This window comes from Talpa europaea (genome assembly GCF_964194135.1).
Source record: "Talpa europaea genome assembly, chromosome: 7".
NCBI lineage: Eukaryota > Metazoa > Chordata > Mammalia > Eulipotyphla > Talpidae > Talpa > Talpa europaea.
The window spans coordinates 20,169,304-20,196,164 of NC_140074.1; positions in this window are offsets into that span (position 1 = coordinate 20,169,304).

A 26,861-nucleotide genomic window follows, 5' to 3' on the forward strand; every position below is an offset into this window, starting at 1 on the left:
CTTTTAGCATATATTACAAGCAGTATTTCCAGAATATTGCTAGCAATATTTAATATTTCTAGCATAATATATCTCAAACTTTAATTATGCAAAGGAATCACTATTGAACTTTTTTTTTAAGATTTATTTATTTATGCATACAAGAGCTGGGGTATAGGCCAGAGGTGCGGGGGTGAGAGGATTCATCAGAGACTGAGTGGGGAACAGAACAGGCGGATCTACTGAAATACACTGCTGAGGGAGCAGCGGGTGAGTCAGGAGAGGTCTGCTGCACCATGTGGGTGGCTCCCTGAATGGGGATCAAACTCATGCTAAAGTGGCTGCCTGTGGATAGCTTCATAGGTTGTGTCTTAACCCCTTGCGCCACCAGGAAAGGCCCACTATTGAACTATTGATTCAATAGTCCACAGTCATGCCCAAGATTCTGCATGTATACTAGCTTCCAGCTGATGCCAACGCTGCTGTCCAGCAGCAACACCTTAAGTAGGATGGAGAGTTTTCTGTTATGCAGAGCTTATTTTCGTGTTTTTTAAATCTAAAGTTGACCAGTGGGTCAAGGGTTCTTGACACAAAAAATTCTTGAATAGAGTAGGAAAGAAGCTTCATCTCCTTGTCTGTCAATCTTGGTGACTTTCCTGAAAGAGGAAGGGTTGAACTTTTACCTCCCCACTGCTCTTGTATTCTCCATTGGCCCAAGATTGAGTCTACTGATTTTCTTCACTAGTAGGATTTTTCTCCCTCTCCAAATTTGGTCTCCATCATCACAGGAGCGCAATTCATTCTCACAAGTCTCATTCCACACCTTAATGCCTCATTATGTGAGAAACTGTTGTCACAGGGATCTATACTTCATTGACAGATTTTTAGAACAGTGGCCACTTTTGATTGTCCACATGTATATTATAATGACTCATGATGCCCAGTGTGTGTTTGGAATCAGGTAATACTTGATATTATATCTTTAGAGTCTTCATCATTTAAGTCATTCAGATATATGTTGCCACAAACAGTAGAATGCTCAGTTCATTCATTCATTCATTTCTTTTTTTGTTGAGACAACAGTATTAAGTTAAGGTTAGAAATTGATAAGAAATAGCTCAAGCTCTTAAGGGATGATCCATTCTGGGAGTAAATTTTCAGCCAATGTAATTGAAAACCTTAAAAAATTTGATTTACTAGCATGATTTTATTCTCTCACTGAAGTCTGGTGGCATGCAGTTGCTCGTGTTGGTTCCACACACTGAAATGTCAGAAGAGAGGTCTTTGCAATTCTCTTGAAGTTTTCCTCAGTGACCTAGAAGCTGTTACAGCTACAACGCTAACCCATGCATTCATATTCCAGGCAGGAGCAAAGGAAACAAGGGTAGAGTTTATGACAGGAAAAAAAAATTATCAGAAATCTGCTCTTGACCTCTGCTCACATTTCATTGACCACACCTGTCACAAGAACAGAATTACTCTTAGCTTTGAAGTGACTCTGAAATGCCTGTATTTTCTGTTTGTTTTGTCTTAAACTGAGCATATTGCAATCTCCAGCAAAATCATGAGCGTTAGGGAGAAGGAATAATGGATATCAGGTAGGCATTCAGTTTTGTCTACTCAAGGAATTTAAAGTCCATGGTTATATTATCAATTCTGGCTGGTTTTGCTTCCAAGGTCTCTGTCCCATATTCCCCCAAAAAGGCTCATTTAAAGTGCCTTCAATTAGCAAATCAAGTGTCACTGCTGGCAAATTCTGACCTTCCTAAAACATCTGCTTGAATATTTACCAAAAGGATGTGAGAATATTACAGGTGTTCACTTGAGGAGGTTCATTTCATTGTGTTTTGGAAGACGTAGGCAGTGTTTCCCTTGTAGAATTGCTGGCAGGATTAACTCCCTCTCCATTTCTGATCTACAAAATTAACAACAAAGCAGTTCTCATCTGTGGCAGTTTTTATCTCTGTGTGATTGAGCAGGGATTATTTTCACAAGCTTCATCTGTCTGTATGAAGGTCTGTGCATTGCACAAAAGAACAACTCAGATTTTGTTTTCATTTTACTGTGAATATTGCTTACCTTTCCTGTCCTGATCCAGACATAAAACAGCCTGGAACAACATAGATTTCAAGGGCATGTACTTGCTGATGTTTTAATCTGTAAGTCAGCAGGATAAATTTAAATAACTCTTTGTATTTTTTATTTTCCCCCCACCAAGTCTCAATATCAATATGTTATCACTTTTCCTTTTTGTGGTACTCACTAACTGACTTCAAGGTTAAAAATAGTTATTGGGAGTTTTTATTAGTTTGGACATGTTCTTGCTGTAGCATTTATTTGATAATCCAGCAAATGTGTGATTAAAACCAGAAGAAAGCAAGGTGGGAAAAAATGGCCTTGGTTGGGCCTCCCTGGTGGTGCAAGAGGTTAAGACGCAACCTATGAAGCTGTCTGCAGCCACCACAGCACGAGTTTGATCCCCAGCCAGAGAGCTACCCACATGGCGCAGCAGATCTCTCCTGACTTGCCCACTGCTCCCCTCAGCAGTGTATTTCAGTCAGTCTGCCTGTTCTGTTCAGTCACTCTGTCTCTGGTGAATCCTCTCACCCCCCCCACACTTCTGGCTGTACCCCAGTTCTTGTATGCATAAATAAATAAATCTTTTTCAAAAATGGCCTTGGTTGATAACTAAGCAAGTGTCAAATCATCAAATCACAACTTCTTTACTCACCTTGAGATTGGCTAAGCTTTCTCATCCCTTTTATGCATCCATCCATCCATCCGTCCATCCACCTGCCCATCCATCCATCCATCCATCCATCCATCCATCCATCCATTCATTCATTTATTCATCTACTCAGTAGACATTTATTGGAAGGTAAACAACAATGAAAAAGATATAATATTATTGGAAAACATACATTATCATAGGGAATATGATAAAAAATGTACAAAAGAAAGACACTTATTATAGTTTGGATTGGGGTGAGTATCAGAGATGATTGGTGCTCTGTAAACAGGGAAGGCTAAACAGTAATTGCTGCAGATTTGAACAGTTCAAAACAAAAGATTTGAATAGACAGAGATGGAGAGAATATTTGCATTCTAGTGAGAATAGCATCAGAAAACATTCTAAGCAAAAAAAACAAAAAACAAGAGTAGGCTATATATAAGAAACTGTGGATTATATAATGTATCAGGAACAAAGTCTGTATTAGGGGGAGCGATGAGAGATTATTTATATAATCTTTTGCTTTCTTAGGAGAATCTCCCCCATATTGCCAAGGTGTCTGCATGCACTTACTCTATCACCCCACAGGATCCACTGTCATCTGCATCACAACCACACACCTAGAGTATATGACTTGAAAGTCTAGTGTAGACAGTGTTTGTCAAACTGCATTTTGTATTTTGAAATTATTTTATTTACTTTTTTACTGATAATATTCATTTTGGTTTACCCACTTACTTATTCTCTCTCATGTTTTTCATTTTTCCCCTATATTGAGCTGTCAAGGATTATTTCCTTCTGCTTGAACAATTCCATTAAGTATTTCCACAGTGGCCACAAAATTCTCTTTTTGTTTGTCTGAAAACATTTTTTATTTGTCTTCATTTTAGCAGGCTTTCTTCCTATAGAATTCTAAATTTGAATTTATCTTTTCTTCAGCCCATTAGAGATGCCATTTCATTTTCTTCTGGCTTCCAACATTTCTATGGACAACTTTGAAAAGTCAGCTGCTGCTTTTTGTTACCTCTTTGAAGATAATGAGTCTTTTTCCTCTGAGTACTTTATAAGATTTTCTTTTTGTTTTTGGCTTTTAGTGGCTTTATTATGATGTGTAGGAGGATGTTTTTTGTTGTTACTCTGCTTCAGGTGAAAAGAGTTTCTTAAATTTCTGGTGTCTGCCATGAGATTTGCAAGATTTTTGGCCAGTTACTTCTTCTTTTCCCCTTTAAGGAAGTTTTGTTACACTTATGTAGAATCTCTCTCTGAGCCCCAGATACTTCTTAGGTACTTTTCTATATTTTTATCTTCTTCTTTTTTTTTTAAGATTTATTTATTTATTTATACAAGCACTGGGTACAGTTAGAAGTGCAGGAGGGTGAGAGAATTCACCAGAGCCAGAGCGGGGAGCAGAGCAGGCAGAAGGACCGAAGTACACTGCTGAGGGGAGCAGCGGGCAGCAGGAGAGGTCTGCGCGCCATGTGGGACCCTCCTCCGGTGGCCGGGGAGCAGCCGGGGATCGAACCGGCACTGCAGAGGCTGCGGGCAGCTTCGCAACCCAGCGCTCAACCACTGTGCTACCAGGGAGGCCCATATTTTTATCTTCTTCTCTTGGTGGGTACCAATTTGGATATCTTCTACTGAACTCTATTCAGTTATTAATTTTGTATTCTTCTATCAATGGTTTTAAACTCACTAGATTTGAATTTCTAATTATGGTTATAATTTATAAGTTCTATTATATAATTCAATTGTATTTAAAATATATATGGGGCCTCCCTGGTGGCGCAGCGGTTGAGCGCTGGGTTGCGAAGCTGCCTGCAGTCTGCAGCACTGGTTCGGTCCCAGGCTGTTCCCCGGCCACCGGAGGAGGGTCCCACATCGCGCGCAGGCCTCTCCGGCCGCCCGCTGCTCCCCTCAGCAGTGTACTTTGTCAGTCTGCCCGTTCTGCTCCCTGCTCTGGCTCTGGTGAGTTCTCTCACCTTCCCACGCTTCTGACTGTACCCAGTGCTTGTATAAATAAATAAATAAATAAATCTTTAAAAAATATATATATATGATGAAACCCTCTTTTTTTAAATCCCCTTTTCTTGAAAACATCATGATTGTTCTAAGATCTGTGGTTGATAACTTCAGTATCTGGCTCATTTATTTCCATTGTCTATTTTTACTCTTGGTCTTTGGTCACTTGATTCTTCTGTAGGTTTACCTGTTAATTTTGGATTGGATATTGAATATTGTCAATGGAAAATTATAGGACATTTTAATTTCCTCCAAAGTGATTTTAATTTTCTTTTGGTAGATAGACATGGTACCTGCAAACTATCTGAACTCAGGAATTGAACTGATTTTAAACTTTATCTCAGGATTTGTGAAAACCAATATATTTACCAGACTCTACCTCCTTAATAAGATATGAACTCCATTTTTTGTCTTCTTGTCACCAATGCACAGTTTAAAAACTGACAGATGTTTCATAGGTAAATTGCACAGAGGTTTAGGCTCACTTTTCTTCAGATTATTGGTCCTTTATGCAATGACTGTACTTTCAGCCCTGAGCTCTATTTTTCTTTTTTATCTCTCAGTCCAGTGAGGCGACCACCTACTTTAGAACATCACTTTCTTTGTCTTTGGTACTCAGTTATAAATTAGCAAATTCCCAAGAAAAAAAAAGTAACAGCAAATACAGGATCATTGCAGTGTATTTTTCTTCTCTTTGAATCATACATTCCTGGTTGCTTTGGTTGTTTTTTAATATCTTCAAACTTTTAGTTACATTTTGATTGTCAACTAATTGTAAACATAAGTGGATGCCTTTATGTCCACTCCATAGGGCTGGGAAGCAGGAAATCTACTATGTGTGCAGATACACAATCTTCTGGCAGTTAGACATTTTAATATGTAAGAAAATATCTTCCACCATTTAATAACATTTCTAATATATCTGGTGGTACATCCCATACAACCAGAAGGAAGTAAAGAAGAATTCCTTTCTGTAATTTTTTTCTACAACTTTCATTCTAAAAACTAATAATTACTGTGGGATATTATTTAAAACCAAAATGGGAACAAATAAACAAAATGCCATTATGATAAATAAGGAAGCAATTATTCAATTTCCCATATGCTTTTTCTTTTAAAATGGATTCCATTGGTTTTGGTGCATTTCTTTGATTATAAAGGGTAAGAATACTTACTTATGTGCAGAGTTAGGAATTTGCCAGAGTTCTTAAATGAAAATCCTGAGGCCTTGCCAATTTAGTTAGTACATTAAATTTGTAATTTATTTTCAAAGCGTGTTTTGCTATCAGTTGTTTTATTTTTAGTTTTTGCACAATTTTGGGAAGTTATTATTCCATGTTAGTAGTTGATCCAAGATTAGTACTATAGCTCCAAACAGATAGGAACACAAATTCAGTTGAGCCTCATTTAAAAGTCAGTACTTTCTTAAAAGGGTTTTATTGTTTTTATAAATCATCCTGAAATGGAGATAATAATTGTTTAATTCAGTCTTGTCATTTGCTATAAACACCAGCTGCTATAATTGTAGGTATTCCCACATGGGGGATTTTTGCCAACTGTTAGAAAAGTATTTTTAAAGGAGCACAAAGCAATCTGGAAGTATGAAACCAAATGCTTATGAAAACACAGAAATTCTAATCCATCTGGAGTTCACAATTCATATTTGTTTCAATACAATAACATTGGACTGTTAGGGTTTTTTTTTATTATATCAAAAATATACTTAAAACCAGGAGTGCCAGGATAATACAGTAGTGGTTTAGACTTTAGAAACATGAATTAATAGAGGAGAGAAGCAAAGACTCTTTTCAAATTTTACTGTGTCAAGAGGATTCCCTACTATTATATTCTCTACTGATGAGTAACAACAGTATGACTTTATGACAAAGACATCAGTACAATTCCAATATATCTTGTTTTATATGGAATGCTAATTTAATAAATTTATGTCTCTTTTTAACAGATGTTAATATATTTTTATTTCCCTGCCTTCAAAAGTTCTCTTTTTGTGGAGATCTTTATTCTGTTAATGGTCCATCATCTACCCAGCTAATTGTTGATATGTTTTGTCTCACCTCCCCCAACATCTCAATCCCCATATCCTGTTAGTACACCTCATACACCACCCTATCCCTGCTACTTTCTTAGCATAATCACGGCTCTCTCAGGATAACTGCAGATGCCTTTCACCTGGACTTTGCCTCCGGTCTTGACTTCCTATTATCAGTCCTCCACTCTGCACTCCAGCCAGCCTTTTATTTTTTTTTATTATTATTTTTTTAATAATAAATTTTATTGTTATATTCCCCATACAATTGCAGCCCCCCCATTCTGACCCCAATCCCTCCCCTCCCGCCCCCGCTCCCCTAAAAGTGTCTCTGGTTCATAGTTTTTTGTTGATTTTGATTTTCACTTTCTTATAGTTATTCATTTTCCTGGTCCCTTATTTAAGTTTTCTAGATTCCTGCTATGAGTGAGACCATCCGGTATTTTTCTTTTTCTTTTTGGCTTATTTCGCTGAGCATGATCCCTTCCAGCGCCATCCATGTTGCTGCAAATTGCATGTGTTTATCTTTTTTGAATGCTGAGTAATATTCCATGGTATATATGGACCACATCTTCTTGATCCAGTCATCTATTTTTGGGCATTTGGGTTGTTTCCAAAGCTGAGCTATTGTAAACAGTGCTGCTATAAACATAGGGGTGCAGGTGTTCTTTGGGATTGATGTTTCTGTGTCCTTTGGGTAAATACCTAGGAGTGGAATTGCTGGATCATATGGAAGCTCTATGTTTAGTAGGTCCAGAAATCTCCACACAGCTTTCCACAGTGGTTGGACCAGTTTGCACTCCCACCAACAGTGCAGAAGAGTTCCTTTTTCTCCACACCCTCGCCAACATTTGTTGTTGCTAGTTTTTTTAATATGTGCCATTCTCACTGGTGTAAGATGGTATCTCATGGTAGTTTTGATTTGCATTTCCCTGATGACAAGTGATGTTGAACATTTTTTCATATGCCTGTTGGCCATTTGCATTTCCTCTTCAGAGAAGTTTCTTTTAAGCTCTTCTGCCCATTTTTTGACTGGATTATTTTCTTTGTTGTTGTTGAGTCTCATCAGCTCTTTGCAGATTTTTGTGATCAGTCCTTTATCATTAGTGTTGGGTGCAAAAATGTTCTCCCAGTTGGTGGGGTTTCTCTTTGTTTTTGTTATTGTCTCTTTTGCTGTGCAAAAGCTCTTTAATTTGACGTAGTCCCAGCTGTTTATCTTTGCCTTCACTATCACTGCTTTGGGTGATGTGTCTGTAAAGATGTCTTTGATGTGCAAATCACGTAGTGTTTCGCCTATATTTCCTTCTATATATTTTATGGTTTCAGGTCTTATGTCTAGTTCTTTAATCCATTTTGAGTTGATTTTTGTGTATGGTGTGAGGTGGTGGTCAAGCTTCATTCTTTTGCATGTAGCGACCCAGTTTTCCCAGCACCATTTATTGAACAAACTTTCTTTGCTCCAATGCATATTCTTTGCTCCTTTGTCAAAGATTAGTTGACCATAAATCTGTGGGTTTATTTCTGGATTTTCTATTCGATTCCATTGGTCTGTATGTCTGTTCTTGTTCCAATACCATGCAGTTTTGATGATTATGGCTTTGTAGTATAGTTTGAAGTCTGGGAGTGTAATGCCTCCATTCCCTTCTTTTTTTTTCAGGAGAGCTTTGGCTATTCGGGGTTTTTTGTGATTCCATATGAATTTCATCAATAATTGTTCTATTTCTTTGAAGAATGACATTGAAATTTTGATTGGAATAGCATTGAATCTGTATATTGCTTTTGGAAGGATGGCCATTTTAATAATGTTTATTCTTCCAATCCACGAGCAGGGGATGTCTCTCCATTTCTTTGTGTCTTCTTCTATTTCTTTTAACAGTGTTTTATAGTTTTCTTTGTATAGGTCCTTTACCTCTTTTGTTAGATTTATTCCCAAATATTTGATTTTTTTTGTTTCAATAACAAAAGGGATGGTTTTTTTGATTTCTTCTTCTTCAGATTTATTGTTTGTGTATAGGAAGGCTACTGACTTTTGCGTGTTGATTTTGTATCCTGCCACTTTACTGAACTGATTGATGAGTTGAATTAGCTTTTCTGTGGAGTTTTTGGGGTTCTCTATGTATAATATCATATCGTCTGCAAATAGTGATAGTTTGACTTCTTCTTTTCCTATTTGGATTCCTTGGATGTCTTTCTCTTGTCTTATTGCCCTGGCTAGGACTTCCAGTATTATATTGAAAAGCAGTGGTGAGAGTGGACATCCTTGTCTTGTTCCAGATCTTAATGGAATTGCTTTCAGCTTTTCACCATTGAGAATGATACTGTCCAGCCAGCCTTTTATTCTTTTTTTTTTTTAAAGATTTACTTATTTATGCATACAAGAACTGGGGTGTAAGCCAGAAGTGCAGGGGGTGAGATGATTCACCAGAGACAGAGTGGGGAGCAGAACAGGCAGATTGACTGAAATACACTGCTGAGGGGAGCAGCGGTTGAGACAGGAGAGATCTGCTGTGCCATGTGAGTTAGCTCTCTGGCCAGGGATCGAACTCATGCTGCAGTGGCTGGTGATAGCTTGATAGCACTATTTTCAACCCCTGCGCCTCCAGGGAGCCCCTCCAGCCAGCCTTTTAAATTCAGTCTGTTGCGTGTTTTTTGTTATTGTAAAATATTTTGTATGTTATGTCTATAGCGACTTGGTTTTGCCAAACAAAAATTGAAAAATATCTGAAAAATATGAGCATCCCCATGGAGGAAATGGAGTAAAGCCATGGAAACTTGGACTATCTGAAACATTTTGAGGTATGCTGGGACCCTACTGTTATCCCCTATATTAAAAAAAAATTTCTGTGAGGAGCGTGGTGTTGAGTGTTGTTTACAAAATTGCTTTCTACTTGGGCTGGTCACTGGCTATTATGGACTGAATGTTGTCCTCCTAAAATTTATATGTCAAAACCCTACCCACAATGCAATGGTATTAGAAGTTGGGTTCTTTGGGAGGTAATGAGGATTAGATGAGGTGAGGACGGTAGAGCCTTCATAAATGGGATTAGTACACTTATAAGAATCACGAGACTGCTTTCTCTTTCTCTCTCTATCTACCTTGTGAGGACACAACAAATCATTAGCAGTTATGAACCAGAAGCGGGTTCTTACTTGCTCTTACAAATGCCTGAAAAATGCGGAAGTGGTTTTGGAGATGGATCACAGGTAGAGTCCAAAGTATTTTGAGTTAGAAAAAGTCTACATTGCTAGAATGGACCATTACAGTGATTCTGGTGAAGCTCAAGAAGAACAACTATAGAGAGAACCTTAATCTTCTTAGAGAATATCTATGTAATCATGAACAGAATGGTGGAGGATATACGGATGGTAAAGGTCATTATGCAGAAGTCTCAGATGGAAATGAGAAAGAAGCTATCGGAAAATGGATCCTTGTTAAAAAGTGACAAGCACTATTGTTTTGTGGAAAGCAGAACTTGCAAGGGATGAAGTTGGATATTTAAAGATTTATTTATTTATTTATTTATTTATTTATTTATTTATTTATTTATTTATACAAGCACTGGGTACAGTCAGAAGCGCCGGAGGGTGAGAGAATTCACCAGAGCCAGAGCGGGGAACAGAACAGGCAGACCGACAAAATACACTGCTGAGGGGAGCAGTGGGCGGCAGGAGAGGTCTGCCCGCCATGTGGGACCCTCCTCTGGTGGCCGGGGAGCTTCCAGGGATCGAACCGGCACTGCAGAGGCTGCAGGCAGCTTCTCAACCCAGAGCTCAACCGCTGTGCCACCAGGGAGGCCCTGAAGTTGGATATTTAACTGAAGCAATTTCTAAGTGTTGAGGGCAAGTCTTGGCTCCTCCTGACTGCTTATGTAGTAAAATTTGAGAAGAAAGAAATGACTTGAATATGGAATTATTAAGTGAAAAGGAATGAGAACTTTCAGATTTGGAAAATTCTCAGCCTATCTATAATGCAAAGAATGAGAAAGCATGTTCAAATGGGAACACTAAAGGGATGGTCAAACATCTTTTTAATATGGGATGGTATATGAACCTTGAATTTAGCCACCATATAAGGAAAAATGAAAGTTTGAACAGAAAAAGAATAGATAAGGAAATAAGAAGGATATCAGACTTGTTGGATTTTTACAGGACAGGACCAGATTGAATCTTACCTTGAGTCTCACCAATATCTCATTTATTAGCAATATATGGTCCATTGATTATTACAAGAACCAGAAAAGGGTGTGACTCAGGCCACACAAAAACACTAAAACTCCAATGTGAGGAAAAAGAACCCCATGGTTCTAGTTCTACCATATATATTTTAATTCTACCATATAAATCTGAGGGATTCTGCTCTCTAGACCTGTCTTCCCCTTCTGTAATATAAAGGTGTTATTAATTACCAAAATATATCAGGTAATCTCTAAGATTAACTTTAATTTTCTTTAAATACAAGAATCTGGGTATAAGGCTGGAATAAATGCAAACATTTTATCTTATATAAAAATAAAAGTTGGGGGAATTGTTAAAAGAACTGTGCTGTACCTGTGGTAGGTGGATGGTGAGCTAGAGGAACAAGAAGTACAAATTTCCCTGATTTAAACTTGTTATCCATAAAACTGTGATTTAGAGTAATTGTTATGGGTTCAAACTGTGTTGTGTGAAATCAGAGCATTAATGTAACTCCATGGGGTATCTGGGAGAGGGACAACTGAGCAAGTGGGTTTGATTGGAGGGGATGGTAAGAAGAGAGGAGAATGTTGTAAATTCAATCAGCTAGAGTGAAAAAAGTTTGTTGACATTACATAAGCATGCATATGCATAAACATAATACTAATAGTCATCACTGAAATTTCATTTCTACAATGAGCTGGCTGCTCGCTGTCCAAAGACCCAAAGTTAGAACAGACAAATGTCTCTATGAAATATTTTGTTTGATTTCTTTTGATATTTTATAAAGAAAAAATTTCTAATCATATCTAAAAGAAAAGAGTGTAATAAACTCCTGGTATCCATTAATCTTTCTGAAGATAAAATAAAAGGACCTAAAGAGAGAGCAATACATATCAAACCAATATTGACAATAGAGCAATCTCTCCCAGGTCCTCTCCAGGATGAACACTCTAAGTAAGATTTACAAATTTATTTTTTAACCTATATAGCTCCCTTGGGGGGGGTCCATTTTATTGATCTAATCTACAACTTCTTAAACTGATGGAATATTAAGTACACAAATTGACATAGTCTCATAAATTCAGGATATAAAGCAAATTTATCTGTATTAGTCAGGATACACCCAGACACACACACACACATACACCCCTTATTTAAAAGGAGATTTATTGCCAGGAGTTGGCTAACATGACTATGGAAAACAAGGAGTCCTTGATCTGACATTTGCAAGCTGGAAACCCAGAAAGGCTACTGGTATAATCCAGTCCAGGTCTGAACTAGTATAAATCCCAGTCTAAGAGGATAAAAAACTGATGTCCTAGTTCAAGCAGGCAGCCAGGGGTTGAATTCTTCCTCCCTCTATTTTTTTTTTTTCTAATCAGGCCCTCAATGAATTGGATAATGCCCACTCCCATTGGAGAGGACAACTTATTTTGCTGAGTCTACTGACTAAAATTTTAATCTTTTCCAGAAACAGTTTCACAGACACACCCAGAAATAATGTTTAGCCATCTATCTGGTCATCTCTTTACCCCATCAAGCTGACATAAAATAAAACATCACAGTGTTATCTTGATGGAAATATATCATGGCTCTCAAAATTCCTGAAAATATAACCTTTGAATGTCACAGTATGAGCTGACTCCAGCAAATCCTGGGCTCTTCTCCCACACACATTTCCCTCTGATCAGATTCGAATTCTTCTAGAACAAGTGTCTTGTGTTTTTTTACAGTTGAGGAAAATGAGGATGATACTTCATCTTTTATCTCCCTTCCAAGATAAATGTTCCCCCATACACACCCCATCATGTTTCCCAGACTTTATTCCCTTGAATTATACTTCAAGGTTTTGGCAAAATACTTTCATGAAATAATATATTCCCCTCTTGAAAATGACCTTGCATATTAGCATATTAAATGGTTGGAGAAATCTTGCATTAAGAAAGATGCCTAACCCTTCTCAAACACATGGATTATGGAAGTCCTTTTTCTCCATCCCTATAACACACATTAACATCCTATGCAATACAACTTGAAAAATACAGCAGCAGGTAACCAAAAACAGATACAGGGCTTTGAACTAGTCCCTCTGTGTAATCCAGGCAAGATCACTTTAATTATTTCTTGTCACATTTCTCTACATATGCCAAGGACAAGTGCTCTGTGTCATCAACAACACTGGTAATAATGGCATCATTAAACACTTGTTTTTTTTTTATAATAATAAATTTTATTTTTATATTCCCCATACAATTTCAACCCCCTTATTTTGACTTCAATCCCTCCCCTCCCGCCCCCTACCCCCCATAGAGTGTCTCTGGTTCATAGTTTTTTGTTGATTTTTGATTTTCACTTTCTTATAGTTATTCATTTTCCTGGTCCCTTATTTAAGTTTTCTAGATTCCTGCTATGAGTGAGACCATCCGGTATTTTTCTTTTTCTTTCTGGCTTATTTCTCTGAGCATGATCCCTTCCAGCGCCATCAATGTTGCTGCAAATTGCATGTGTCATTAAACACTTGTTTAATCCTCTTCTTGCACCAGGCACTGTTACTAGGATTTACATGGTCTGACTCCTTTAATACTCATAGCAACTTTTTGAGACGAGAAATATTATTATTCCTATATTACATATATATTGAGAGAATTGACACAAGATAGATTAATTAACTTAATGCAAGATCATTAACCTAGCAAGTGTCAGAGTTTGAATTCGAACATAATAGAACAGCTACAAAGTTCACATTCTGAAACATTACCACAAACTACTCTACTGGTCAATTGCAGTGCAAACTGAATTTTAAAGCTCATTTAAGATTCTTCTTTCGGATTCTTTCATCAGATCTGCTTGCCCATATCTCAGTCTTTTGCCCCTTCACAGAGGAACTACACATGGATATGGGGAATGTTGTCGAAAGGCAAAGTACCTCCTTGTTGCTGCACATTTAAAATGTTCAATGGTATTTTAGGTTTACAATTCAATTTCATTTTAGATTAAATAATATACATTTAATAATAATGATAGTCATAGTAGTCATCAACTGTTGAGTGATTACCATGACAGGCCACTAGAATGTCATTTCAATATATGAGCAGCCTTGTCTGCCTAGTTCCCTGCTAAATCTTGAGTATTTATATCATGCCTAGCAAATAGAAGACCAATAGAAGGCGCACAGTAAATATTTGTTGAAAAAGCTAATGAATGATATACATATATCATTTCCTCTAATCCTTAATATTTTCCCAAGGAAGATATTATTAACATCATTGCAGATGAGAAAAGACATTTGCTCAATGTTATGACTGGCAAATCATGCAGGATTTAAATCCAGTTCTGTCTCATTCCAATGCTTCTACTCTTAATGATTATATCATGCAGCTGTACATTTATGAAGCAAAATACAAATACAATGGGAAATAGTAAAACCACATCTTTTATCAGCAGGCTACAATGACAGCTGCTTAAGTGCAGCATTCAGGGAGTGTTGTATCAGAATTCTTTGAAGGGTAGATGGCACTTGGACAAGTCTTATTGTAGTTCAACAGTAGCTTGCCCATTGACTCCACTTTGGAAAATGTTAGAGGATATGAAAATAGTTTTTGAATTCTATTAACTAAGGAAACATAAATGAGATCAGGTCATTTCTGATGTGTAAGAATTTAAAGGAATTATCTATACAGCTAATATGTTCCAGTAGCTCACTGAATTTTACAGATTCTTACTCATTAATATCATTTGCTGAGTCGTTCCCACTGCAGGTGAAACCATGGAGGCTCCACCGTACTGGTATGTTCTCATGCATTTTAGATGAGCTCAGTGGATACTTAAATAAAGTGGCTACTATTAAATTTTTCAAGACTCTTTCTCCACACCCATTCATTTCATCTGCATCTATTTAATGGATAATTAATAGACATATGCTGTTTTCACTGTGACAGGTTAATTATCTAAATGCAAGCATATTCAAACTCATGGCAAAAATAAATTTCCCTGATAACAATGTTCTAAACTCATTTTACTGGAAATAGTTGTAAGAGAGAGGTATACCAGGGGTGATTTCAAGGTGATGACAGATTGGAGAGAAAAAGAGATGAAAGAGGCTGGGGGTGTTAAAAATACAAAATGTTGATTACACCAATGTAGGTTGACTTGACAGAATAATGGAATCATGAATCTCAGAGTTGGAAGGGATCTCAGGGGACAATCTAAGCTATGCTCAATTCAGGCTAGTATTGTTATCCTTATTTCACAAGTGAAGCAAGAAGGTCCAGAAAGGTTACACCATCTGTCTAAGGCCAATAGCTAATATGTGGTGAAGAAGGCACTAGAAGTAGGTATTATATTTTCTCTTGAATTGCCCTGTCCCTTAAATTAAGTTGAAAGCCTTTAGTACTATATTATGAATGTTAAATATATGTTGAAAGTAAAAAAAAAAAAAAAAGTCTTTCTGTAAAAACCTCCCAGGAGTCAATTACAGAGAGGTTCCCAAGTGGTTCTTTGGAAGGACTATTACCCTCAAGATGTAGAAATAATTTAATAGAAATATGGAAAGACAGGAAAAGTCAATAAGGCTAGCCTAGGAAAAGATTACTTTGAGCTGGGACATATGAAAAAAAGACATCTAAATTTTATTTTCTGAAAATGAATTATACCTCAATATATTAAGTACATTTTTGGCCAATCAGGAGAAATGGTGATTCTGTTAGTTTGGAGCAGGTACTACCTGCCACTTTAACAATAACAGCTATTGATACCTGGATTAGAATAATATTTTTAAAATTAGTTATTCTTTTAACAAGTGGGATTATTAATAATATGTTATTGGTAATTTACCTCAATTATAGAACTGATGGATGACAACATAGGAATATATAAACCTGAAATTACTATTCAAAGATTCACTTAAAATCGTAGGATTAACCAATCTACAAATTATCCAATGTAACCAGTGATACAAACCCTCTGTGTGAAACATAAAAATTATCTACCAGGTTTGAGAGTTGAACCAAAAATTACTATTTAAAAACTCCAATTCATTCTAAAGACTGTATTCCACTTTCAGCTTTTGATGTGAAAGTAAAGTTGGCTACAAAATTTATTTTGCAGACTTTTGATGCCAAGACTATTTTAAAGTGTTTGGGGTTTAGTAAATAATTTCTTTTTAAAAAAAGATTTATTTTTATTTATTTATGCATACATAGAATAACTGGGGTGTAAGCCAGAAGTGTGGGGCTGAGAGGATTCTCCAAAGACAGAGTGGAGAGCAGAACAGGTGGATCTACTGAAATACACTGCTAAGGGGAACAGTGGCCAGACAGGAGAGTCTGCTGTGTCATATGGGTTAGCTTCCTGGGCTGGGAGCAAACTTATGTCGCAGTAGATAGTGATAGCTTGATAGGGCTGAGACTTTAACCCCTGCACCACAAGGGAGGTCCCCAAGCAATAATTTCAAATTATACTGGAGATCTGGACCCTCTGAGTCTTAATCACTCATTTTCAACCAACTAAAAATCAATGGTTAACAACTGTACTTTTCCAAAACAATTTTAATTTTGGAATTGTAATATTGTAAAGGTATTTTTATTCTTTTTTTTAATATTCAAGATGGTAAACCTAATTAGAAAAAGAAAGAGGAGGACGAGAAAGAGGAAGAGCTATTCAAGATTCTAAAGGTATTTTTATGCCAAGGAGTATTTTCATTTGTCGAAGCCAGACAAACACCCTATAAATCTTCACTTAAATACTCTGATTGGGTTCAAATATTGCAATCGTCATTTCTGAGAAGTGCAACTCTGTGCTGACATAGTTATTCTCTCAAATTCCGAGGAGAATCTGTTGGTTACATTGACAGTTTTGATCTGGGATTAATCTAGATTTCCTGGATGTAATTCCCATAAGAACAGATGAATGTCTATTTCACTTGACAGACATAATACTCAATTTTCTAACAGACATTCACGAGAAACAAATGTGAAACAAGAGAGCTCTGGCAGACAAAGGCAGCTGATGTAAAATCCTCCCCAGGCCATTTTAAGAACTGTGCTTTGGAGTCAGATTTTTAACTCTCCCTCTTCAGATTTGCTGTTCCTGCTTCTTCCTGAAGAGCAGTTCATAATTCTCTCCATGAAGAAAGAGATTATTATAAAGCAAAGCTGTTGGGAGCATATATGGAGCCACTGGCAAACACTTTTAAATAAACAAACGAAATGACCAAAAAATGAGGCTCTAGATGCTTAGGATGATCTTGGATAGGCCATAGTTCCCAAACAGTTTTTGAAGGTATTTTTTAGGTGATGATAATATTTAAATCAGTAGACTTTGAGTAAAGCAGATTACCCTCTAATATAGATAGGCCTCATCCAATCAGGTGAAGGCCTGAGTAGAAAAAGACTGATCCTGGGCAGAAGAAGGAATTCTTCCAACAGACTGTCTTTGAACTTAAATTACAATTCTTCCCTGGGTCTCCAGCCTGCAGACTACCCTGAAGATTTTCAGCTAGTGTGCACATGCATACACACACACACACACACACACAAACACACACACATACCCTGCACCCAGGCATGCTAACTGGCTGTTTCTCTGGAGAGTCCTGATTAATAACAGTGTCTAATAGATTTTGTTGAATAAGTGAAAGAGTGAAAAACCTAAAGCTAAGTCACAAAAAATGAAAGCCACAAACACTTAATACATGGCTGCAACATGAACAGAGAAGCCAGAATAGAGGTTCTCAGCCTTGACTGCTACCCCAGGAGCATTAAAAATATCCCGATGCCTAGGTCCTAGCCCTAAGATTCTAATCCAATAGATATGGGTGGCACCCAGGCATCTGTGTATTTAAAGAGTTCCCAACCTCTGAAGTAATTCTAACTTATAGCCACATGTTACAAACCCTGGGGAAGAAGAATGCTTATACTTCATACTACTCAAAAGGAATGTACTCTAGCCTAAAAGGAGATAGCCTTAATAAGTAGTAATTAATTGAAGAAACATAAAATTTGAAAAATGCTATTTTTTGTAAGGCAAACTAAATGTTCAACAAACTATTTACTCATTTAAAAATATTTGCTAAGCAGATATTATGTGCTAGATCCTGATAGGGTCTGATTGACAGGAAGTTGAATAAAACCGGGTGTCTGGCTTTTAGATGTTTAAAGTCTAGAGGTATAGACAATGCAATAAAAGGAACAAAGTTTATCTTTTAAGAAAATATTCTCAGCTAAATATATGTGATTAAGAAAAAAATTCTTTCAATAACCTTTGAGGTAGATATTATTTCCTTTGTTCATAAATGGTGAAATTGGGATAGAAACTCAGACAATCTGACTTTGGCATCTTGCTCTTAATCAATACATTACAATCCCCAAAACTATGAAATCCTTAAGAAAGCTCAGCACAGGAAGCTATTAGTGAGTTCCACAAAAATAGAGAAATAGCTTTTAGAATGTATCTTTATGCATTCCCATGATGTCTGGACACTGAATGAGTTATTTGGGAACCACAAAAAATCCTGTGATATCAGGCATCTTTAAGCTAAGCTGCAGAAGAATTTGAAGAACTCATTTCATTGTGTAAGAGTTGAATTGTTTTCTAGGCATGGTATAAATATTAGTAATATTAAAATTGTGAAAGATTTTAGGGATGGCTACCTAAATTTCCCATTTTGATATGGGGGGGTCACCAAAGTGGTTATATGAGTTGATTGAGAACTGGAAGTTCACAACAGAGCTGGAAGAAGAACTCACATACTCTTGGTTTTATTCTCTCTATAGGCTCATGCTCACATGGTGAACTCCCTAGTGGTCATTTTGTATTCAACCACCCCACCTCCCTCATCAAAGTTGACTGCATTAAGAATTGACTCATTGGTTCAGTCTGATTCCTGAAAATGTGAAAGTAAGACCAGAAGGAAAGAAGATCCTTTCCCTTATTTGGGCCTGTATTTGAAAACTATAGGCTCTGAAACTATAGACTGGGTATTTTCCACAATAGGAAAGGTGATTTAGAGGGATATAGCTGCTATGAAAGATAACTATCTAATTCTAAGTAGCTTAATAGAATGGACTAGAACTTAGAAGGATAAAATTTTATTTTTCAGACACATCAGTCTATGGGTAGTTGGGGGTGAAGTGAGTTTAATAGCAGGAAGGAGAGGCATGTATAATAGCTATTCTAGCCTAAGCTCCTTTTAGCCTATGGCTTCCACCTTCCCCCAAAGTCTCAGTTTTCTTCATTCTGCCAGCAGATGGGGAAAGAGAGAAATTAGAGAATTGCCTACAATCTTCTTATGAGCCAGTCTTCAAAGTGAAGGCCAGAATTGAGTGTATCATGGATATATCTTAATGGAAAATGTAGTCTTTCTCTCTCCTCGGAAGAAAAGGAAAATGGATTTGATGAACAACCATTCAGTGTCTGCCACACAAAGGAAGCCAGTCCATAGAGAGCAAAAAGAATGAATGTCCATCTGAAGACAGAGGAAATAGAAATCTTTGTGGGTTTCCAGATTCTGGTGTCACTCCCCCTCTGAAGCTCCAATGCATTGCTGCAACCAGGTTGCCGAGACATCCTATATCAATACATTTCCTTTATTCTGCAACATCTAGCTGATGCTGGCATCTGTCGCCTCCAACCAAGACAACCCTAACAAATATTCACAATCAGGAGGGGAGTAACAGCTTGGAGGAAACACACATCTTCGAAAATCACCACCCCATCTCTCAGAATGTACTGTGAGTTGCATTTACTTATATCCACTTCCATAATGACATTAGCAGCCTGGAGATTAGTATTTACAATTGTGCTAAACCCCTTCATACAGATACTGCAGCTGAAGTCAGCATTAAAAAAGCAAACCAAGACAGTATGAGCAAGCTGTGCCGGAAAGAGTTGCTTATTATATCGCACACATTGATTTATAGGTTCAGTTTGCCTTTACCTAAATGTCTAGTTATTTAACAGCTGTTATGAATCAGCCGGATGGAGGATTAAGGAGGGGTGGGGGTATGGGGAAGTAGGTGAAAAAATGCTTTAATCTTATGCTACAATAGAGGAACAAGTTGAGTCAGGTCTCATCGAGTAATTTTGGTTCTCTAGTGCTTCTTAAAGGGGAGCATTGTTCTGCTGGAAGGTGAAACAATTTCACATAGACCATGGGTGTAAGTTCACGTGAACCCCATCATAGGCAGAGTTGCCAGAAAACAATATGTCGATATTACATTGCAAGTAACTGGCTCAGTCAAAATAGTTCCAGAAGTTTTGTACAACATGAAAACTTAACAGACCAGAATATAAAGCAGTATAGAGTTTACCAAACAGAAATCAAGACAGAATATGGTTGAGATAGTTCCTCACCTGATTGTGTTCAATCTTGACATCAGTCTTAGACAATAATCAGGAAGGATTTACCAAGTGGAATTATCTCTTTATAAGGATTTTTCCTACTCAGTTTATGAAGGCCAAAAAGAAAAAAAAAAAAAAGAACTTGCCAAAAATGTCTGAAGCCCCCTTCTGAGCTGAGGCTTAAGGTAAAGCTTACACTGAGTGCTCTGCACGCTCATGGGCTGGGCGCTGAGGCCACTGACTCTCCCCAACCTGACACTAAGGTCTGACTTGGCGAGGAAGATGCTGTGCGGGTCCACTGGGGAGCCTCTTCTGTGTCCTAACTTGCTCTTGCCTTGCTCAGTTTGGTCTGTGCTCAGATGTTTGTCTTGCTGAAACCTCAGCCTAAGCATTAAACTTGCTCAAAGTACAATGTCTTGATTTTTCCAATGGGTTTTGCTTCTCTTTTAAGACCTGTAAATTCCTAGGCCTTGCTTTTTTACCTGAACTTTAAAAATGCTTTGCCTCTCTCCCCAAACACACACACTGGCGATAATTTTATTCTACATGGAAGCCAAAATATGGCTGCTCTCTGTCCCAATTCACATACCCACCTTTAGGTCTAAAACTTCCTTTCCACTCCCAGCCCCTGCCACATACTTGAAACTCTGAGACCGTCTTTTAGCCGCTTTATGGCAGGGTAAAAGTAGGGTTTTAGAGAAGAATACCACTACCGCTACTAGAATGGTCACCATTACCCACAGCTACCACACTTTGTAAGTCTCCATACAGCTACCTGATGAAGGTATTTGCTAAAATGATCCTGTATGAATGATCTCAGCAAAAACATCAAGACCCAAGAAAGAAATAATTGTGTGATTTACCCAGAAGCATATCATCTCATGCTCAGGTCCACAGCTCTTTCTTTAGCCAAACTGTCTCAATATCCAGATGTAGAAAGAGAGGAAAGCTTTCAGTCTTAGGTACCTCAAGACCCCAAATCTGAGTGAAGAAGTATGTAAGTAGCAAGTCAGGACACAGAGGAGGCTCCCCACTGGGAGCTGGCCCAGCACCACAACTGAACTACACCTGCACTTCTAATTAGTTTGCTCTCTAGCCACAGGGTCTTTGCACAGGCTGTTGGAGCAAGAAACAAACATCCAAGCACAGACCAAGATGAGTGAGGCAAGAGCAAGTCAGGACACAGAAGAGGTCCAGGCCTTTGCACAGGAATGCTTTTTTACTCCTACTCACTTTACCTAGCTAACTGTCACTCTTTCTTTAAACCTCAGCATATTCTATCCCTTTTCTGACTTCCTGATTGTCTAATATTGCAGTTACAGTCTTCATAGCTCTCTCTCGCTCCCTGACGTACCACTATGACTTGTAATTATTTGTGTTAGTCTTTTTGACTATAATTTATCTCTCTCATAGACTGTTGGCTCTATAAAGGCAGGGACTGTGATTTTACTCATTTAATCTTCCACTATAGCTCTATGCTGAGTACACAGTAGGAACTCAATATGTGTTTATGTTAGTGAATAAATAATTTTTGATATATGATACACAGTTCCTAGTCACTGAGTGCAGAAAGCAAAAATATTATAGAGAGAAAAACCAAAGCAAATCACATCTGTTCAAGATTTTTACAATGTGAATAAATAGGAAAAAAGGGCAAACGAAAGTTATTTCTCACCTGGTTGTTTAGAAACGTTAATCCAGTTAAAGGAAGGGTGGAGGTTGGAGTAAGTCGAGGATGATTTTCCAATGCAAGCCCTTGCGGCAGCCGTCCTGCCGAAACCACAGGGATACAGGCTTCCCTCCAGTCTCTGGCATCTATGAAACCCATTAAAAGGCCTTTATTAGGCACCGAGATGTCTGTTCTCTTCCAAAAGCATCTGTTTTTTTTATTGGAGCTAGCTGGCCAGATTGTTATATGCCGTTCAAGTCCCTAAAAAGTGATTTGGAATTTAATTTCTGACAGTTAACTATATTCTAAGTACACAAGGGGAATGCTTCTTAACTTGGGATTCATGAAAAGCTTCATAGTCTATGAGGTCATAAAATTATATCCAAAATGTGGTTTATGTGTAAATATGTATTTTTTTTCTAGAAAGAGAATCCTGGAACTTTAAATCTGACCTCAATAGAGGTTAGAGATGTTAGCGCTATCCTTAGAGGACATACTGGAAATTCTGTAGTAAGTTCCTTTGTAAAAAAAAAAAAAAGGGTAAATATATATTCTACCTAATCTACATCTGTAATAGCTATTATTAGTATATTATTTTGTGTAAAGTCATTAGAATATTTTTTAACATAATATATCCTATTCATGGCTCCTTAGAACTTGTATATGCAAAGAAATAAAATATAAACCTGAATTTGAAAAACTGATAGTCATCAGGAAATCTTGTTATTAATATTATTATTACTATAATTATTAGATGAAAGCTGATTTGAAAGTGAAAATTGGGCCTCCCCTGGTGGCGCAGCGGTTGAGCGCTGGGCTGCGAGGCTGCCCACAGCCTCTGCAGGACCAGTTTGTCCCCCGGCCGCCGTTGAGGGTCCCACAAAAAAAAAAAAAAAGAAATAAAGAAAGTGAAAACTGCAGGCAGCCTACTAAATTATTTTCTTATATCTATTACACAAGTTCTTTTGATTGATTAAAAAATAACTTTTGCGAGGGACTCACAGTGTTTTATAAGTGAGAATTTATGATAGCTAGAATTTCAGATAGCTAAAATTTTGGAAATTTTTTGTTGTTGTTTGGTTCGTCTAGACCTAAAAATCACTGATCACAAAGATTTTTGGCAGTGAGAAACATGGCATATCTCCCTAGACCAGCAATGTTTACTCCATGTTAAGTCACAATATATTCTCATATTAAAGCATATGCCAATGTATTAACAAAATTTGCATTAATTTTCATATAAGCCACAGGATTTCAAATAATGTTAATGTTCCAGTGAGTCATTTCTGTTTTATCCTCCTTACTCCACAACATTGAAGTTTCTTTGGATACAATATTGGTTGCTAATGACAGTCAATGCAAATTATTTATTTATTTAACATTGTGTTTACTGAGGTAACTACTTTCCAAATGGTATATGTTTTCAGGGATTTAGGTTTATACATCCACAAATGTATGCTTTCAAACAGTGTCTACCAAAAAAGCACCAAAAATCTTCCACATACTCTATTGAGGTCCCTCACTCCTTTGATCCCATCTCACCCTCCTCTCCTGATAGCTGAAATTCTGAATGATTAGCTTTCAAGGGCTTGTTTTGTTTTTATCTGTTCCTTTGCTTTGGCTTTAATGTTTCACACATGAGTGAAATCATCTGGTAGTTTCTTTCTCATTCTGTCTTACTTTGCTTAATAAAATCCCCTCTAGTTCCATTCATGTTGTTGCAAAAGTAAGGATTTCATCTTTTTCATAGCTGCATAGTATTCCATTGTGTATAGCACCAATATCTTCTCAATTCACTTATTGTTCTTGGTCATTTAGGTTGTTTCCTTAGCTTGGATATTGTAAATAGTGCTGCAATTAACACCCTTGTCTTTTGGCTTAAAGTGTAAATAGCACAAACAAATAATTTTGTCATGGAATTTTAGACATGCTATTTTAATGGAATTTTATAATAATAGACATTTCTAGGTTCTTTGAAGTTCTTATACATATTGATTTCTTATTCTATACAATTAGGTACTGTTAAGGGTAAGGATTTAAATTTGTATTCTACATTCACATGCATTGATACCTATTCTCTCTTATTTCTCTCTTACTTAATTAAAAGAGGTATTCCTATCTGTCTCCAACACCTACCTTTGGATACATTGAGCCTTTGGATTCCTTTTCCACATAAAACAACTTTATACATCAATAATGGCAAAAAAACCAATAACTACAATCTATTGATAAAACAACCTTATCCATCAATAATGATAAAAAAATGAGTATAATCTATTGAGTATTTACTAAGTTATAGGTACTGTGCTAACCTCTAAGTTCTTCTACATATATGACTTCATTAAACTCTTACAACCACATTTTTGGTACATATAATTTTCTTTTATAAATGAGGAACCTAAGAGAACTAATTTAAGTAACTTCTTCCAAATGATATAGCTACATCCAAGAAATTGGGTCTCAAATTCAGCTCTGACTTCAATTTCTTTTACCCATTAATTTATAATTCTACAAATTTTGTAGTGTCTCACAGAGAAATTTTTTATAGAAATCAGTCAGCATAGTATTTTTACACATGATCTTCTTGATGGTACCCAAAGAGCAAGAAAGGGATTCTTCAATAAGGAGGCAATATTTGTACTGCACCTGGAATGAGGTTAACTTGCAGGAGGTGTAATAGAAGTAGATGTTAGAAAGCAGTATCAACGTGTAAAATGGCACAAAAAGAAAAGTAAGTATTTGGTGTGCCTGAAGTGAAAGTTAAGTGGTACCAAGTGTAGGAGAAGAGGCCCAAAAGATTTATAAGATTAATTTAGCTGTCCTAAAGAGTTTTGGGTCTTATCTTAGAGGCCTGAACAATACTTTGGGAACCATTACAACCTTGATTAATTTTTTTTTTGAGGAAGATCATTCTGAAAGTAATTCAGAAATGGATACAGGAGGAACATCCTGGTGTGAGGGTGTGAGGGACAGCTTTTGCAAAAACTGAGATGACAAATGATAGTGAATATAATGAATGAAATGGAAGAGGAATAGCAATTTGTGGAAAATTAAAAGATATTCTGAAAGGAGAACTAATATAGAGGGTGGTAGATAAATGAGGGATTTCAGGGAGAAGGAAGAATTGAGGATGCCCTAAATATTTTACTGAAAGTCATAATGTCTCTATAATCATTTGGTCAGGAGTATGTATACAGCTATTAGCTTCCATTAAATTTAATTTGGCTCCATTATTTGAAACTGATGACTTTGTTTAATTTAACATGCTATTATACTACCACAATAAAATAAAGAACTAATGTAAAATGTCATGGGACATGACATTTTCAGTCATCATAAAAAAAGAAAAGATTGTGAAAAACAGCCAAATAATGTATTGCTGAATAAATTTATCTACTCCGTGTAATACCTAGAAGACAATTTTCAGTGGAATCCAATTGGTTTGTTGTATCAACTACTATATAATGGTTAAATGTGAGACAAGCTGTATTTTGCAGAATTTTCTACCATAAGCAATTCATTTAAATAAGAAGTGATCACAAATGGATTAACTTTACATTCAACTGACTACAATCAAGTACACCATACAGAATACACCATATTATAGTCAAGCTTAAATTCTAGTTCATATCAAATTGGGGCCACATAGTCAAATAAAAATAATGCCCTGATTCAATACAATGATAAACTTAATGAATAAACTAACAAAGTAGAAAACAAATTTGTCTAAAATTGGTAATTTTTACCTAAAGACCTGGAGAAAGAGAGAGAACATCAACTTCAATTATGAGCAGGGGCAGCAGTTTTCAATCCTGAGCTTCCCTAAACACTGGTACACTAAAAAAATGTAAAGGCATGCCCGGAAGGAGATGTTTGCAATGCAGAGGAACTTCACCCAGAATATTAAAAACCTGCCACAAATAAGTAACAGGGAGTTAAAAAAATATTTATTTGTTTATTTATTCTTGAGGTAATATTGGTTTACAACATTGCATGTGAATCAAAGGCATAGGATCAGAGATATTCTGCAGTGGGGGAGAAGGGAGTAGGATCAAAACAAGGGTGGTGGGCCTCCCTGGTGGCGCAAGGGGTTAAGACGCAACCTATGAAGCTGTCCACAGCCTCTGCAGCATGAGTTCGATCCCTGGCCAGGGAGCTACCTACATGGTGCAGCAGACCTCTCCTGACTCGCCCACTGCTCCCCTCAGCAGGATACTTGGTCAATCTGCCTGTTCTATTCCCCACTCTGTTTCTGGTGAATCCTCTCACACCCCACACCTCTGGCCTGTACCCCAGTTCTTGTATGCATAAATAAATAAATAAATCTTAAAAAAAAAACAGGGTGGGAAGAACACAGGGACCATAGTGATAGTTCATGGGTGAATGGGTGGTGGGAATTTCACGGGGCTTATAACCAAGATGAAAATGCATACATTGTACAAAAATGAAAAAACAATGTAAAAATATATAAAATAAAATAAAAATAAATAAATCTCAGACTTAAATTAAAAAAAAAGCATAGGATCACAACTTCTCAGATGCATGTCTTCACATTGTAAAGGAATGGTCTTAAAAAAGCATTGCACAAGACAGAATTCATGAATAGCCAATAAACACATGAAAAGATAAATTCAGATTAGAACAACAATGGTATTTTTTTGCACCAATTAAAATGGTTAAAATTGAAGAGCAACCATGTAGGTCAACAAAAGAATTTGGAGCAACTCAATCTTTCACGCTTTGCTGATGAGAGTGTGCAGTGATACAATCATTTGGAAAAGTGTTTGGCAGTTCCTAATAAGGTTAAATCTTCACATACTCTAAGATCAATTTTACCCCTTGGCGTCTACCTAAGAGAAAAGTGTACATGTGCCCAAATAGACATGCCCAAAAAAGTTTAT